The sequence below is a fragment of the Notothenia rossii genome, assembly GCF_949606895.1.
Source record: "Notothenia rossii genome assembly, chromosome: 7".
NCBI classification, from domain to species: domain Eukaryota; kingdom Metazoa; phylum Chordata; class Actinopteri; order Perciformes; family Nototheniidae; genus Notothenia; species Notothenia rossii.
Window position 1 is genome coordinate 38,178,621 of NC_136905.1, and position 17,491 is coordinate 38,196,111.

A 17,491-nucleotide genomic window follows, 5' to 3' on the forward strand; every position below is an offset into this window, starting at 1 on the left:
TATTTTCATGGGTTGAAACACTTAGATTTAGAAAATATCAAGACAAATTTTTATAAATATTTTATGCACCACACACATACTGTATGCACACACATGCAACATCCATGTATAAGCAGATATCCCATCACACTTTAACTAACATAATACACTTCACATTCCAGTGATCACATTCACTCCTATAAACCTATATTCATTTTAAAGCTGCAATAATGTTAAAATATTGCTTTTCTCCTCTCAGGGACCTTGAGGAGAATATGAAAAAAGAGATTTAAGAAAGATCTAAAAATCAGTAAATGGACTTTCAAATTTGCGAAAGTTTAATTTGAAATCTTCATATGGTGTAGTTATTTGTTCTTTAAAGTTTGTATTAATTAGGCTATGATTGGTATGTTATAACATGTAAAAATCATTATTAATACTATTGTTATTGTTGTTATTATTATTACACTAACAGTAGTTTATTTGTTTAATCCAATGTTTGTATTCTTAATACAATAAAATGTGGAGAAACATAATAATTGTTATTTCTCCTACTCTACTTCTTCGAAATAAATATCCAACACAGAAAGTTTAATAATCACACACTCGTCCAAACAGATGAGAGGGGGTAGTAAATGTGATTACACACACACTAGACCCTTGGCCCCTGTATCCTCACACATGGACCCACAATGACTGTCCCCTGTTCAGTTGTTCAGTCCTGCTGCTAGCTGTATGTGCTACATGTGTTATTCACGTTGACATACATACCGCGTGAACACAATCCCCCCGGCCGGGCTACATGTCACCATGACACGCAGACTAATGCAGGAACAAGCAGGACGTGGATTAGGCAGAAATCCTACGCAAGGTTCTGCTGGGGCTGCAGTCCTGACGGAGAACAGGCAGGTGGGCTGCAACAATGAGCCCCTTCAAATCTGCAATGCGTGTGTGTGTGTGTGTGTGTGTGTGTGTGTGTGTGTGTGTGTGTGTGTGTGTGTGTGTGTGTGTGTGTGTGTGTGTGTGTGTGTGTGTGTGTGTGTGTGTGTGTGTGTGTGTGTGTGTGTGTGTTGGTATGTGCAGGTTTAGGGACAGTCTATTGGAGTCATGGATTACATGTAAAGGTATTCTGTAATCAGGATTCTTTTTTAAGAGGCAACTGTATTCCCTTGCAGTTACACAAGATTACTGAAAAAAGTGGGGCTAAATAACAGGATCACAGGAGGAAAACAATGTTGCAACACAATTTTAAAATAAAATAAAATGTTAATATTATATATTAAAATGTATAAAATAAATTATTATAAATATGAACACTTTTTGTTTTTCATTTTTAAATGCAGAAGTGTGGACACCGGATCTATTAATCAAAAATACTGTGTGCTTCTAATTCATATATTGAACTAAAACAGCATTTTTAAACATTACTATTCCTTAGGCCTATCCTATCATTTAATTTGGACATTTTTCCGACTAAATATGTTGGCTTCTTCTTTTCTAAGGTTACATTTTTCTCTTGTCTAACAATAAAACATCTTATGGATATTTATTTTCTCTTATATTTAATACCTAGATTAGGTTACTGATTACCTTTTCTTACAGGTAACTAGTATTTGTAGCGACATGCATTTTTTAAGTAACCCTCCCAAAGCTCTGTGCTTTTTGGTATGTGTGTGTAGGGTGACCACATCATCTTGGCACTTTTTGTCGTAATTTACCCATTTACATAAATATTATTGTTTGCTTGGGTACAGCAGAACAAGCCGTAAAGACAACGCCAACATTTTTTTTTTTATACAGAGTAACAGTCTGAAGCAGCAGAAGCTCATTTCCAACCCCAGACCCTTGATGGTCATTCATAGTTCATGTGAGGATTACAATGTGACAGTAGGAAATTAGTGCATATAATAATCATAAACAAGAGCAGCCATCTACAGTACTCACAAATACAATTCAAACAGACAAATGAAAATAATAAAAAAAGGAATGCAAAACATTTATAAAATGGAATTACTTAAAAACTGAACTGCAGGGGGTGCTAGGTTTATCAGAGCTCTGCCTCTGTCCCTCAAAGCTGCTGAAGAAATTACATTTTAATTATTTATTTATTTCAAATCATGTAAATATACAAATTGTCATTATCTTGACAGCAAATGCTGCTCATATTCAGTTTTTATGGGATTACTGCAGATTACTGCAGATATCAAAGTTTGTTTTGATCACAACAAAAATGTGATTTTAGTCTAAATGTGAATAGGCAAACATACGGTATTTCTTTATTCATTGACTGTCCAATTGTGTGTCAATATGGATCCTCTTGCAGGAGAAAAGACCAACAGTGGCAGCGCTAATAGTAAAATGGTTGTGCACACTGATATTTTACAGACATAATATAGTATATAATCTGTGACAAAGTTTAGACATCTTGAAACAACATGATCATTGTATCCTTATGATGATTATGAGCATCACCAAAACATTGTGAGTTACAAGGAATCCTTTAAACCCGTTCACCGGGCCTCCACAGATATTGCTATCCCCGTCACACAGCCATAACACTTCATAAATCAGGTCCAGACGGGGGGGGGGGGGGGGACCCACACAACTGAAGAGGTGCTGAGAGCAGCTACCTGTGGAGTCACAGAGGAGGGATAAAGATTTTAGAAGGGCGCATGTTAGATTGTTGTTGCTTTAGGGGGGGTTCTGTGTGCTTTGACCTCCTGCTCCGCTACATCTTTATTTCATGGCTGACAAAGTGAATGCCAACGCAGCGAAAGGAATTCTGACTTTGGCTGATTTATGTTCCTCAGCTGCTGTCAGCCACCAGCTGGACTCAGAGAGAGAGAGAGAGAGAGAGAGAGAGAGAGAGAGAGAGAGAGAGAGAGAGAGAGAGAGAGAGACAGACAGACAGACAGACAGACAGACAGACAGACAGACAGACAGACAGACAGACAGACAGACAGACAGAGTAGAGATAGAAAGACAGACAGACAGACAGACAGACAGACAGACAGAGTAGAGAGAGAAAGACAGACAGACAGACAGACAGACAGACAGACAGACAGACAGACAGACAGACAGACAGACAGACAGACACACACACGCACACACACACAGACAGACACACAGACAGACAGAGACTGAGAGACAGACAGACAGACAGACAGACAGACAGACAGACAGACACACAGACAGACAGACAGACAGACAGAGTAGAGAGAGAGACAGACAGACAGACAGACAGACAGACAGACAGACAGACAGACAGACAGACACACAGACAGACAGACACACAGACAGACACACAGACAGACAGAGTAGAGAGAGAGAGAGAGAGAGAGAGAGAGAGAGAGAGAGAGAGAGACAGACAGACAGACAGACAGACAGACAGACAGACAGACAGATAGACAGACAGACAGGGAGAAACTGACAGACAGACAGACAGACAGACAGACAGACAGACAGAGTAGATAGAGAGAGAGACAGACAGACAGACAGACAGACAGACTGACAGACCGACAGACAGAGACTGACAGAGAGACAGTTTAAAAAGGAACCTCCTGGTATTTAGTGCTACTGATTTAATTTCAATGGCCAATTCAAATAGGGGACACGCATATAAACCATGTGAGTTGTAGATCAAACCTTCTTACCCAATGTTATCCTTACCGAGCTAACACACATATGCTGACATGATTCGCTCTCCTTCCCTCCTGTTGAGTTTTTTTTTGTCTGGAGGAGTAACCTTTTCAAATGTGCATGTTGTGGCATCTCTTCACCTCAATATGCATTCATAAACCCGCAGACTTGGCAAGATGTCAGCTCATTTTTAAAACACATTCATTATACCTCATATATCTGTGTAATCTAAAATGTTAGGGATAGTTGTAATATTTTGAGGGAAAATGTTATAATATTACAAGAATAAAGACGTAATTTAAAGAGAATAAAGCCACAATACTTCAACAAAAGAATCCACCTGTCCTATAACCTGCTCTGCATAATGGAACTGCTCTGCTGAAGACAGTGTCTCCTTTTGACTGTCTGACAGACACACTCAATGAGAGAACCACCTTTAGGGGGGCTTATCTTCAGTCATAAGTCCCAGCATTGTGTAGTTTTTACATAAGTCTTAACTTCTGATAAAATACCGCTAACAGCAGCTTAGCTAAACTTTTCAGTAATAAGCCCCCTGATTTATAGAGACCGTCTACCAGGGGGACATGGAGCCTCAGAGCCTCCAGTTCCAGGGGAGCCGTCACACTGCAGTCCAACGCTTTTCCAAGTCAACGTCTCGTGTCTGTCTCCATGACAGACCCGGCGGCAGACATACGTCCTGGGCGGGCATTTGATTTACCAGGGCGGGCCCACCCCGAAACGTACACTTCCCGGGAAATCTGAATTGTCAACGGGGGGGGGGGCTCGTGAATTGTTGTTACGGAAACAGAGGGGTTTTAGGTTGCCATAAGGCTGTTGACGGTCTTATTAGGCTACATCCATTGGTTGGTTTTGTGGCGCATTTGTAACGCTGTGCCAACTTGGGCAAGCACGCATGGCAAACTTGAGGAGCGCACACAGGGTGGAGTGAGGTTGAGCGATGGAGAGAAAGGGAGAGAGAGAGAGAGAGAGAGAGAGAGAGAGAGAGAGAGAGAGAGAGAGAGAGAGAGAGAGAGAGAGAGAGAGAGATGAGAGAGAGAGAGAGAGGCAGATAGCGTGTGCAGCGGTCTGCTTGCGCACAGAGCCGGAGTTTGTGAGAGAACCGGCTTGAGAGTCAACTTCTCTTCAAAATATAATTGATTGCCAGTCTCCCTTGTCCCTGCTGGCTTGCTAGCTCGTTGGTAACGTAACTGATTTCTTCTAATGTGCCTGCATCTGGCGCTGAGTTGCCATATTCCTTTCATGAACCACTTCCTGAAATCCATTGTTGCAGATAAATATAAATGATAATAGCCAAACTAACCTAGCAATAGTAAACTGACAGGCTGTTTTGCCGCATCTCACTCAAACACCCACATGACTCAACCCAGCGAAAAACCAGTCTCGCGCGCAGCCTTTCATTCAGAATTTCATTAAGAATTTCATAGCAAAATTAAAAAATGATATTAAACTAATCTTTCAACATAGTTTAAAACAAAAATAAATATTAGGACAGAGCCCTACAAATAACAACAATAAACATAATAATAAAACAATTAAAATGTTGTATTCAGCCCTGATTAAAACTGCGGGCCCAAATCATGGATGGGCGGGCCCAAATCCTGGATGGGCGGGCCCGGCCCCATGGGGCTCGCCCATGACGCCGGGTCGCGTCTATCGTTATTCCAACCCCGTTTAGATTTAACCACGCCCACTTCCGCATTACGCAAGAACGTAGCTTTAGCGTCATGGACTTCATCTTCGACAGTTATAGCGGTCGCGGTGTAAAGCAGGATATTGAATAGTTGTTTTTTGTCTTTCCAAAGGATTTGTTGACTGAAAGTAAACGATCCAGAGTCCTGAGATTGTATTACTAGTGTTTTATCATCTCAGCTGGTGTAAGAGCAGAATATTGAATATAACCTTGACTATTACTGTGTAGCCTACTTCATTTATCTGACAGCATTATTTAATGATACTATTTTATATATATATAAGGACGGTATTTTGCTTGTCAGATTCAGATTTCGCGGGTGTTAACGATAGACGCGACCCGTGTCTACCAGTTTAGATTTAACCACGCCCACTTCCGCATTACGCAAGGATCGAGGTAGCTCTACGCGATAGCGTCATAGACACGGCACACCCGCGAAATCTGAATCTGACAAGCAAAATACCGTCCTTATAAACGCTGCATAATATACAATATAATAGTGCTTCTTTGTCAATATGACTGACGACCACACTTATGCAGTGCTGAGGTAATGTTAATTCATCATTTAATATTAATTCCTGATGGATATAAGAGGGATACATTAGCAAACATCTGTATATATAGCCTATATATAATGTTTCGTTTTTTTGTTTGTCATGTAACATGTTAACGTTTATTTAATATTGTATAGACATTTATAATATGTTATAAATGTCTATTTTAACATTAAAAACATATTAACGTTTTGCCATGTAAAAATGAAATGTTGGGACATTTATAAAAATGTATTCCTTTACATAAAAGTGCTTTCCAGAGGTGTAAGAAGTGATAAGATCTTGTACTTGAGTAAAAGTACAAGACGAGATCATTCCGATCATGGCACATGTGTGTAAGTAACAAGTATGCTGTATAATCTGCAACAACTGTCAGGCGGTGTTATTGATTATCTTTGCAAAAGAGCCCCCACCAATATTGATTTTCTGAAAAATATCTTTTAATTGAAATATGGGAGCAAAAACAAAAGGGTAGAATTGATCATACCATATTATGTTATTATTGCAACTATTATTATTAATTATTATAATAATTATTAATTATTATATTATGTTGTTTTGTTTATATATATATGTTTGTGTGTGTGTACAAATTAATTAATATTAAGTGTATATATGTGAGTGTGTGAGTATAAATGAATGAATATATCTGTGTGTATAAATGAATAAATACACGTGTGAGTACATATAAGTGTGTGTTTATATATATATGTTTATAAATGAATAAATGTGTGTATATATATATATATATAAGATAGTATCATTAAATAATGCTGTGTGTGTATAAATGAATGAATACATCTGTGTGTATAAATGAATAAATACATGTGTGAGTACATATAAGTGTGTGTTTATATATATATATATGTTTATAAATGAATAAATGTGTGTATATATATATATATATAAAATAGTATCATTAAATAATGCTGTCAGATAAATGAAGTAGGCTACACAGTAATAGTCAAGGTTATATTCAATATTCTGCTCTTACACCAGCTGAGATGATAAAACACCAGTAATACAATCTCAGGACTCTGGATCGTTTACTTTCAGTCAACAAATCCTTTGGAAAGACAAAAAACAACTATTCAATATCCTGCTTTACACCGCGACCGCTATAACTGCCGAAGATGAAGTCTATGACGCTAAAGCTACATTCTTGCGTAATGCGGAAGTGGGCGTGGTTAAATCTAAACTGGGTTGGAATAACGATAGACGCCGCCGGGTCTGCTCCATGATGAACAATTAGCAATGCAGGGGCTCCCTCACTTACACGTTTTGTCATCAGCAGGATAATCCACACGCCACTTTCATAAATGTTAAAGCGTAAATACTATAGCCAGAAGTAAAAAGCCAACGTTAGGCTATAAAGGAACTACATCACAGTTGCATGGTTGACGCATCACCACCGCTAAGCTAAAAGGTGGCTAATGTTTGGCCTGATGACGTTTAGTAGTCTCATACAAGTGACATGTTGATTTTATGACACATAGGGTCTGTGTACAACAGGTATTTGGTGTGGGTATCTAACAGAATATGTACATGTATTTCATGTAAAAAATAACCCCAGACCTTATGTAATTTATCCAACCCAGAACAAGTTCAACGAAAGTTGACTTTGAGATATGGGAACAGGAAGTGGTAAAATGCTAACTCATTTCCAGGTTTTAGGACTCATTTGTGAACCACTCTATATAAGATGTTAAAAACCATTTCCACATTTAAGCAGCAAAGGCTGACTGATATTTTGACTTTCAGCATTGGTCAAGTTCCAAAATCACTACACATAGCCTACAATATTTTTTTCTGTTAAATACTCATCTTACAAACGAGTCCTTTGGAGAACAATAATAACTCTAGCCCCTATCCACAAAACAACATCTGTGTTTCAGAGTTTCTAATCATCTCACTGTTTATTTTTGTTGTGAAGTGGGAAACTAATCTTTGAAAAATGAATTAAAAAAAGACACGAGGGAGAGGGGTTGGGCCGAGCTTGTTAAGAAAGTCATCTGAATGACTATTCCCCCCATTGATCTGAGTGTTGAGACGGAAACCCACATGTTTGGCTTATTTTAGCCAATTAAGCCGTGAGAGAGCCGATTGTGGCGGTGCTATTGAGCGTCTCTTTGCTCAAAGTGCTTATTGTCAGGCTGCTTGCAAAAGGATCAATTGGAGGCCCTGTGATCGGATTATCCAGGTAATCAATGCTGCTGGCTAATATATTAACAAGGTAATTATAGCGCTGTGGCCTCGCTGTGACAAATGCAACACGCCATCATTCGTACATATCACAGGCTCGAGTTAGAATGATGAAAGATACATCCCCCCCCTCCAAAGCAAGCACATAATTGTCTCCTTTCTGTGTTACACACAAAACACACTCTCACACACAGCGCTGCGCCCTGCTGCCCCTGTGGAGAAGGTGTTAATCACATTACTAATGATAACACTTCACACTCCTGCCATAAAGCCGTGCAGCGGGGCCCAGACTCCTAAATCTCCTGCAGCTCACAGCAATTATTCCTACACACACACACACACACACACACACACACACACACACACACACACACACACACACACACACACACACACACACACACACACACACACACACACACACACACACACACACACACACACACACACACACACACACACACACACACACACATACACACACACACACACACACACACACACACACACACACACACACACACACACACACACACACACCGAACACACACATACACACTGAACACACACAGTCGAGCAGTTTTCTATTTAACATTAAATCCAGTTGTTGTCCTTTTTCACTTTAATTCACTTTAAATCTCATTGTCCTTGGATTATAAGGAAAATTATGTATGTAAAGAAAGAGAGAGAGATAAAGAAAAATCCGTAACGAAAAAAGTTAAATATATATATATATATATATATATATATATATATATATTGAAATACAAGTACAAGTACATACACACAAATTGAATGGTATGTGGAGCAACACGTGAAAAAAAAAAAGCAATGGTCAGGAATAGAGTAAAAGAAAAATGACTTATTGGACAAAACAAAAACATAAAATGAAAATAAGCTCATACGAGTTCATCTTCACAATTGTCCCTTCTGTTGGCGTTGAGCAGTGTGGGATATCTTCAGGCTTTAGAGGTGCAAAGTATTCTCAAACACTGTCACGTTTAGAGCGCTGGCTGCTGTTAGCTGTGCAAAGGCCCGGCGCTGCTTTGAAGAGCTGTGTCTTTGTCTCCTGCAGGGGGGGGCTTAGCTGAGCTGCTTGGTATTCCCCTCGAGGCTTTGTGCCTTTGGCCGCCATATGGGAGAGAGAAAACAGCCATATAAGAACTCAAGCAAAGTTTATATTTACCCAGGAATCTTCTCAGCTTTGCTTTGCTATAGTGGAAAAACAATAACCCGGCTGAATCCACGCTACCATCATAAGCACTTACGCAAAGTTCATATTAGCAATGGAGATTTCAACCTTGGCAGGGACGAGGCAGTAAATAATGCTTCTGCTGCGGCAAAATTCTTTCTTTCAACTGTGAGCGAGTGTTGAGTCTGGAGGAAGACGATGTGAGAAAAGCTCCATTACTGCTGTGCTTCACCAGAGTGTTGGAACTAAAATAATGTTAGTGTTCATGATTGTCAAATAATAACAACGTGAGACATTTCAAACACTTTTCACAGACTAAAAGTTAAGAAACACATAAAAGGCTTCCTTAAATTACAGAGAAGCTGTTTTACACAAAGTCTGTGGTTGACATGGGTTCTATATTTCAATTTTAGAGTGTCAATGGTCACATGAATTGCAAACATATTCATACTTTTGCTTAACCCTGTTTTTATTTTTAACAGAAATATGGTTTTGACCTTTTTACCGATTTTTTCAACAGAAATAGTATCAAATAAAAAACTTTAAGGACATTGACTTTTTAAAGACATGCTGCTGTACATCTATCGAGGCAGACATGAGACAATTAGATCATTTCTTACTCCAAACATAACTGTAACGTATTTCTTCACCTGTAGTTGATACAAGTTAAATAGTGACCCTAAAAAAGGTTCACCCATTCACACACATCCATTCTGTTCACACACCGTTGGCCATCGGGCGCATGTTGGGGCTCATTATCTTACCTTGCACAAGGATATATCGCCATGTTGACTGCAGGAGCTGGGATCGAACCCACAACCTTCTGATTGGAAGAGGACCACGAAGCACTACAGCCACTCGCCTACTCATTGACGATCTGGCTGCCAACGTTTCGGTATCACTACACCAACAAGCAAACATAAACCACTCTGGTAAAATAATATAAACTCACAATTATATAAAGACAGCACACAAAAGAAAAGACATAAGATAGCAAAGTGATTACAGGAAGTAGCAACTAACCCCACCAGAGGGGCTCTACATGAGGGAAACTGAAGCCCCTGCCTCCAGCTGCTGGTGGAGTGATCCTGACGTTTTGCCAGCCAGACAGCCATCATCTGACTGTGCTGTGCCTCATCCTTTATGTATAAAAATCCCATAGGATCTGAGGAAGAGGGAGTTGTTGGCTCTCTTATTGCCTGAGTTCTTCATGTATTTGTCTGGATTGCAACATAGCAGAACATATGAGAGCTGTTTACCAAATAACTCCCAGAAAAGCTGTCCATCTGGAGAATTGAGCATCAGCCCTGTGCATGCTGGGAGATTACACTGAGCCCGCTTGGCTAAATATTTACAGAGGAGGCTGTTGTCAACACGTCTCTGTTACTGTTAGTCTGTGTGTGTGTGTGTGTGTGTGTGTGTGTGTGTGTGTGTGTGTGTGTGTGTGTGTGTGTGTGTGTGTGTGTGTGTGTGTGTGTGTGTGTGTGTGTGTGTGTGTGTGTGTGTTTGTGTGTGTGTGTGTGTGTGTGTGTGTGTGTGTGTGTGTGTGTGTGTGTTTGTGTGTGCGGAGGAGGTGTGGGTGTATGTGTATTTCCATTTAAAAAAGCAGATTTCCTTTGTGTTGAAATACTGCTTGCATATTGTTTGTCTTTCATCTCAAATTCCTTGTTGAGTTTATTCAAGACTCTTCAAATAACTTTATTCTGTAGCTAGGAAGACAACACATGTTAGTAAAGTATTTTAAGGTGTGTGAGTGGGGTGGGGGTGTAATTGATGACATATGATCAGCAATTGCTGGCCTTATAATACTTGACTTTGTTGTACTTGTGAGTGCACATGATTTGTGTGTAAACCTCATTCCTTTCAAAGAGATTTCAAATAGATGAACAACATCTGAAAGTTATCATTGTTTCAAATCAATTACACACAGAGAGGGGGGCGGGGCTTCAAGAGAGCCATGTTGGCATACAACAATACAACATAGATCACAATAAACCTACTCCAAATGTTTTTATAATTATATCGGATTTTATTAGGATTATTGAAATGACTGATACCAATCCAATTCTCCCACCAGTTCTGCAATAATGTTTGTTAAATGGTTCTTGGGCGTTTTGTTTTCATGAACTTGGACCTTGTTTCAGCAGTACTGTCATGCTTTTAGCCGACATTGTTCTGTAAAATAAGTATTTAACGTAGCACTTAAGGTCCTGAAAGTAAAAGTCAGGTTTATTTTCTGGATGGAGCTGCAGATTCAATTTCAATTTGAGTACCTTTATCAAACCTGACGATACCACCAGCAGCTTAAATCTATTCCGACCGGGATTCTGGGTAACTTTTGGATGTATTTGACAAGCTTTTGTTTTTCCGTAAAACTGCAAGGGAATTTCATTGTGCGATGACAGTGAGTGGGCCTGTCTAAAAACTGGTAGGAAGCTATCCTTGTGACTGATTCTTGAGGTAAGGGACAAAACAACGTGTTATTTCCTTTCTTTAAAATAAATTACTATAATAAAATGTACATATTTATATACAAAGGTACTAGCTAACAAACCATGTAAGGGGACAGGAAAGAAAATGTACAAAAAGCTTCATCTGACAGTGTTGAAAAACAACTGTCAGACTGTCCCTTGTCTCAAGAATCATGTCCTATTTACCAACTCTCTTGCTGTCTCTAGTTCATGTAATGTAATGTGTTAAGGTGGTAGGAAATGCTCCCTGAACTTCAGACAAATGTTTGTGTTCCGAACCATCTGTCTGGCACCAGAGCAGAGCAGAGAACCGACAGACGGGATGAGAGAGGAGGAGTACCCAAGAAAAGACAAGAGACAGTGAGGGATGGGGATGGGGGGGTCGAGACGTTCACGGCCAGCTCACTCTCTATTCATGGATCTTAACCAGTCGTGAGATTGGCCTGGAATACCAAACACAGATACCTCCTCCTCCTCCTCATGGGTCCTCATCACTTCCACCAAACAGGTTTCCAAGGCTACAGGAGGTCGGAGGTCAAAATGGTGTAGGATATGGGGGGGGTTTGAGTGTCTGAACGTGGGTCCATCTGGATGAGTGACACGACAAAATCAGATATCAGTCCAACACTACGAGTGGGGTGAGACAGAGCCAGAGAATGCTAAGCCGATTAGCAAAGCATGGGTTTGATATCGATGTGTGTAGCAGCGATGGTGAGGGGGGGGGGGGGGGGGGGGGGGGGTGCTGAAATCATCTGTCAACCCTCCTTGATATTGACATTTACAGCATTGAACATAATGGAAAAAGAGAAGACGATAGATCAGGGGGATGTTGGATGATGAAGATGAACTCTTCCTCTGAAAGATGACAGATGGTTCATTTGGCATGCTGGCACGCCGCCACGTCAGAGCACTGTTTTCAGACCAGCCTTAAATTCTCACATACAGGTGTTGAATATCAACTAGGCATACATCAGTTTGGCTCCATTAGCACCAATCTTACCCAGCTATATTTGGGTTTAAAATAAAAAATTCCATTCTTCTATCACCAATTTGGTTCTTGGAATATAAACGGTGGTATTGGTGCTAACGGATTGACCTGCAGCATTTGTGCACAATCATTTATTGTCTTTTATTATTGTATGTGTATTTTGCATATTGAAAACAAATATATATCTTGTTTTGTCTTGGGGACATGACCATGAAACCAACATTGACTGTGTGTAGAATTCAAGAAATTATAATCTCCTGTGTTTCTGACATGTTGAAGTTCCATCTGTCCATCCTGACCTCCTTACTCTATGGACTTTAATGCACTATAACATATAATGTAAAATTCTTAATTTTATTAATCGGGTAGCAGTGGCTCTGGAGGAAGAGTGTTCGGCCACCAATAGGGCTTTCACATCAACGCGATTCCCATTCTAGCTCCGTGCTAGAGCTTTTCTGGTTCGGAACCTGTTTTTCTTTTCAGCCCCCGTTTTGTTCACGCCGCCCAGAGCCCGACTGGTGCTGCCACTGCTGCGTCATGACGTCACCGTTTACGTCGCTGATTTTCTCCTCAACGGCGTTACGGCCAAGCCCCCAGGAAGTGCGCCGGACTCAGATGAAAATATTTGTTTAAACTAAATAAACTGCCCAGTATGAACACTTGTATAGCCCTTATTAAAAACATTTGTTCCTCAAGTTGTAAAAATGTGCTAATAACGTTATTCTGAGAGTTATTTCCCTCTGCATTATGAACGCGCATCTAACCCATGGGACCGCGCCGCCCGGCACATTCATATTACGTGTCCTGACCAATCAGAGCACACTGTGCTCACAGGAAGGGTGGGGGCTGGAGCTACAGGGAGCCGTTAAAGGCAGAAAGTGAAATTCAGTGAATACAATACACGTAGTTTACAGAGATACTGTATGAGAAACCAATGTGAGTTGCGTTTATCTTCACCCATGGATGCACAATAAGAACGGACCCATATCGTATTACTGCCATCCCACGGAGCTGTAATAATGGATATATTGCACATGTTTGCTGTAATTCATTGTTATACTACATGATTAAATATGGTACCGTAAATGTTGTATTAAATAAAGTTAATATTACCGACGTTAGATTAACGTCCCTGTAGCTTCTTATTGCACCATGAAGCTTATTGCACTGTATATACAGTATATATATACAGTATACATATATATATTACAGTGCAATAATTATTTCATGCTAAATGAAGCTCTGTTGCTTGGATATCACTAGATCCTGTTACAGCGTGATATAAGTACATAACGATTGATGTGTACATTAGCATAATTACTAGCTAGCCGCTAGCTGCTAACTGCCGCCTCGTTAATATCAAATCCATCATAATAAAAAATCATTACCATGCTGTCATGAACGCGCATTGCTGTTACGTGTACGCAAATTGACGTGCTTGATGTGAACGAGCATTTTGGTTAAAGTTGCGCATGCGCTATGAGCGCACATACGGGTACTTCTCAGGCATGCCGGGTAATCTGTGACGTTTCGCTCTCTCAAAAGTTGGGCCATTTTATCATCATGCGCCAATGAGCAACTCTCATAGGAATGAATGAGGTCCCGCCTCCCACGCTGTATCCAGTTCTTATTATACATCCATGGTTACGGCGCTCACTAAAACAACAACAACAATGGGGGACTGCGTCGGGTCGATGATCGTGTTGCTTTTAATCATACAAAGCCAGATTAAATTAAATAATGACTTATGACAACCTTATGCTTTTCTCCAGAGTACCGTGGTTCATTGTTTATTAATGTGTTTCAGCGGCATTTACCGACCGCTGCAGTGCTGCTCTTCCACAGGAGTTTATTCTCATGTTAGCGCCGGGTTAGCTCACACGGCAGCGGCCGCTGTAAATTATTCACTGTCTGTCTGTCACACAAGCAGCTGATACATATCCCCAGTTCCCCATAAGTGAATGTGTGTCAGTCTGAATTGACACTGTTTGACATCACAACGCTATTATGAAAGTTTCTCTGGTATAAAATGGGTGATGTTAGCATAGCAACCGAAGCTAAACTGACTATCTTGGCTACTTGTTGTGGCTATCCTATTGTGGCATAAGCCGTTTTATACAGGCACATTTTACCGGCGTATTTTTCATTATGATTCTACTTGTGATAGTCGGACATGACTATGCAATTTTTGCTTCTAGACAGACAATTTTTTGGTGCTTGAAACAAACCGGATTCCAGAGCTTAGAGGCGGCTCCACCGCGGTGTGAACAGGAAAAACCGGTGCTTTTCAGGCTCTAGCTCTGTTAGGATTTATTTAGCCCTGAGAGCAGGATAAACTGAAAAGAGTACAAGGAAGCTTATGTTACGGGTCCCAAAAGCTTGGGTACCACAGCAATAATAAATGATATCTGTAGAAAAAGGAAAAGTGCAGCAGCAAGAATTAGACAAAGGATCCGGTTGATCGTCTGGATTGCCTCTTAGGGTGCATTCACACCTAATAGTCCGCTCTCTGGTGCGCACCAGACCACAGTTTGTTACATTGTTTCATTTTTCAGAAGGTTCGGTTTGCGTTCACACGGGCAAAACTCAAACGGACTATAAACTTTAAACACAAGTCATGTGCTCGGAAATGCTGTTCAACCATTGGTCAGACATTAAGGGTGTGAAAACGCAAATCCCGGCAATTTCGAGCGGAGCCTCCGCCATGGAGCATCGGCACTTTCGGCAGGTTATTCTCATGCTGCTGTTAATCTGGAGATCAACAGACACTAGCGGCCCGGCATATGATTATATAATGAGACAACGTCCGTTAAATTTTTTTATTACATGGCTTAGTTGAATACTCGATTCTGATTGGTCAATTCAGAACACGTGACATGTTGTTAATCCAGAACAGACTGACCGCTGTCAAGCACTTATTGACCGTTGTTAAGGACGTTCACATCTGCACAAAGAAGTCCGTTCGATTTAACTGTATACAGTTGGTCTGAAAAGCAAACTACATGCAGTTTGCTTTTCTAACTGACAAGACAAGAGCGACAAGAAAACAGCGGAGAAGTAACGGGCAGAAACCCTCCTTGTATACGCAGTGGTCCAGACATAGACATCAAACGGCGACACATATTCAGTTGCCAGTTACTTTGGCATTAGGGCAGGGATATCTAGATACTTTCCAAGGTTAGACATAATGAATTGTGCTACTTTTAAAGCAAGCAACGATGTTTTCAAATCTGTAATCAAAAAGCTCCTCAAAAACGCTATTGAAGTAGTTCCTGCCGTTGCTACGTTAGTGCAAACAGTAACAACGGACTATTTTTCTTAGCGGATGCATGTCAATTTAAATCAATACATAGAACTATTTTTTAAATCAATAAAATCATTTTCTAAATCCACAAATCCGCATTTCAATTAATATTGGGAGTCATGTCGTTACTTTGTTGAGAATGTGGCCATGTAATAAGCGGGATAATGTGCAGCGACTTGGTCATTATGGGGAAAAGAACACCTTCATGCCGATCTAGATCCCTTCGCTTCGTTGAAGATATCCGCGTTCTTGTGACACGTAAATACTGCGCTTCCTATGTTTTGGTACGGACTGCGTTCACACCAGCAATGAACCGCTCCAGAGTTCGCAAGCAAGCACTCCGAGACCACCTATTTTAGCGGACCAGAGTCTGGTTGTTTAGTTCACTTAAGAGGTCTCGGACTGTGTTCACACCGACCCAAATGAACCGCACCAAGCGGCTAAACGTACCAGGGTTCGATTCAACCGGACTATACAAGACAGGTGTGAACGCGCCCTTATTCAAAATTTAAAGTACACATAGTTACATTAAAATAGCTGTACTTTAGAAACATATCACATTTCTCCATTTAAGTTATCCGTCTATGTCAGTCAATTACTGTATCTCAAGGAAAAATTCAACATAGTCAATATAAAACACATAACGCTATCAAACAACACTTTTCTATCAATATATCTATCTTTACCAAATATAACATATTATGGAGCTCACATAAATACACTGTCATTGTTAATAAACAAAAAAACACAAGGCAATGTGCCTGCAAGACTAAACTCAGGTGAACAAAACATATTACCCGTGCGCAGCAGCTAACCTGCCTGCGAGCCTTCGCTCAGGTCACATTTACACACGGCGCGGCTGAAGCCCGCGAAAACGGCATCTATAGTTGCAGACAGTTCAGTATTTTTAAAATACCGTTACTATGTCAAACATGCTCAAAACTTTCTTAAACACCTCTAACATTATATCTAATTTACACAAGTTAAAATCGATCATTTTCATCATGTACTGACCTGTAGAAAACAGAAAATTGCAGCAGCAAGAATTAGAGACAGGATCCGATTGATCGTCTGGATTGCTTCTGAGGAGGGGGCGGAATTGACCCAGGTATCAACGCTCACCTGCCAAAGGTTCCACCTTAGGCGCATTCACACCGCAGTACTTTTCCCACAAAGGTTCATGAGAACTTAGTCCATCAGAACTCTTTAGTTCTGATGAACTAAGTACAGATCGCGTTCACACCGGAATAAGTCCCTGGGGGTGGATTAGGCAAATGAAGCCGCTGACGTCACTTCTTCTTCTGCTTTGGGTTTACTGGCAGGCCGCAAACAACTTCACGGCGTATACTGCCGCCCAAAATCCCCGGCCGGAAGTCCCCGGTTGTTGGGGACTGGCTTCAGTAGAAGTTGCTGGGACTCCCAGCAGCTTCTGAAGCCTTCCGAGTAAATCG

At 40.5% G+C, this 17,491-nt stretch overlaps 1 long non-coding RNA gene across 1 annotated transcript; it reads right to left on the bottom strand.

Moving 5' to 3' along the window:
- Window positions 1-8,909: 8,909 nt before the first annotated feature.
- LOC307013349 lies at window positions 8,910-17,202 on the bottom strand. Its single transcript, XR_013800952.1, has 3 exons — window positions 17,055-17,202; window positions 10,042-10,178; window positions 8,910-9,207 (listed from the first exon to the last, which is right to left on the bottom strand). It is a non-coding gene; the product is annotated as an uncharacterized lncRNA (long non-coding RNA).
- Between the last annotated feature and the right edge of the window lie 289 nt (window positions 17,203-17,491).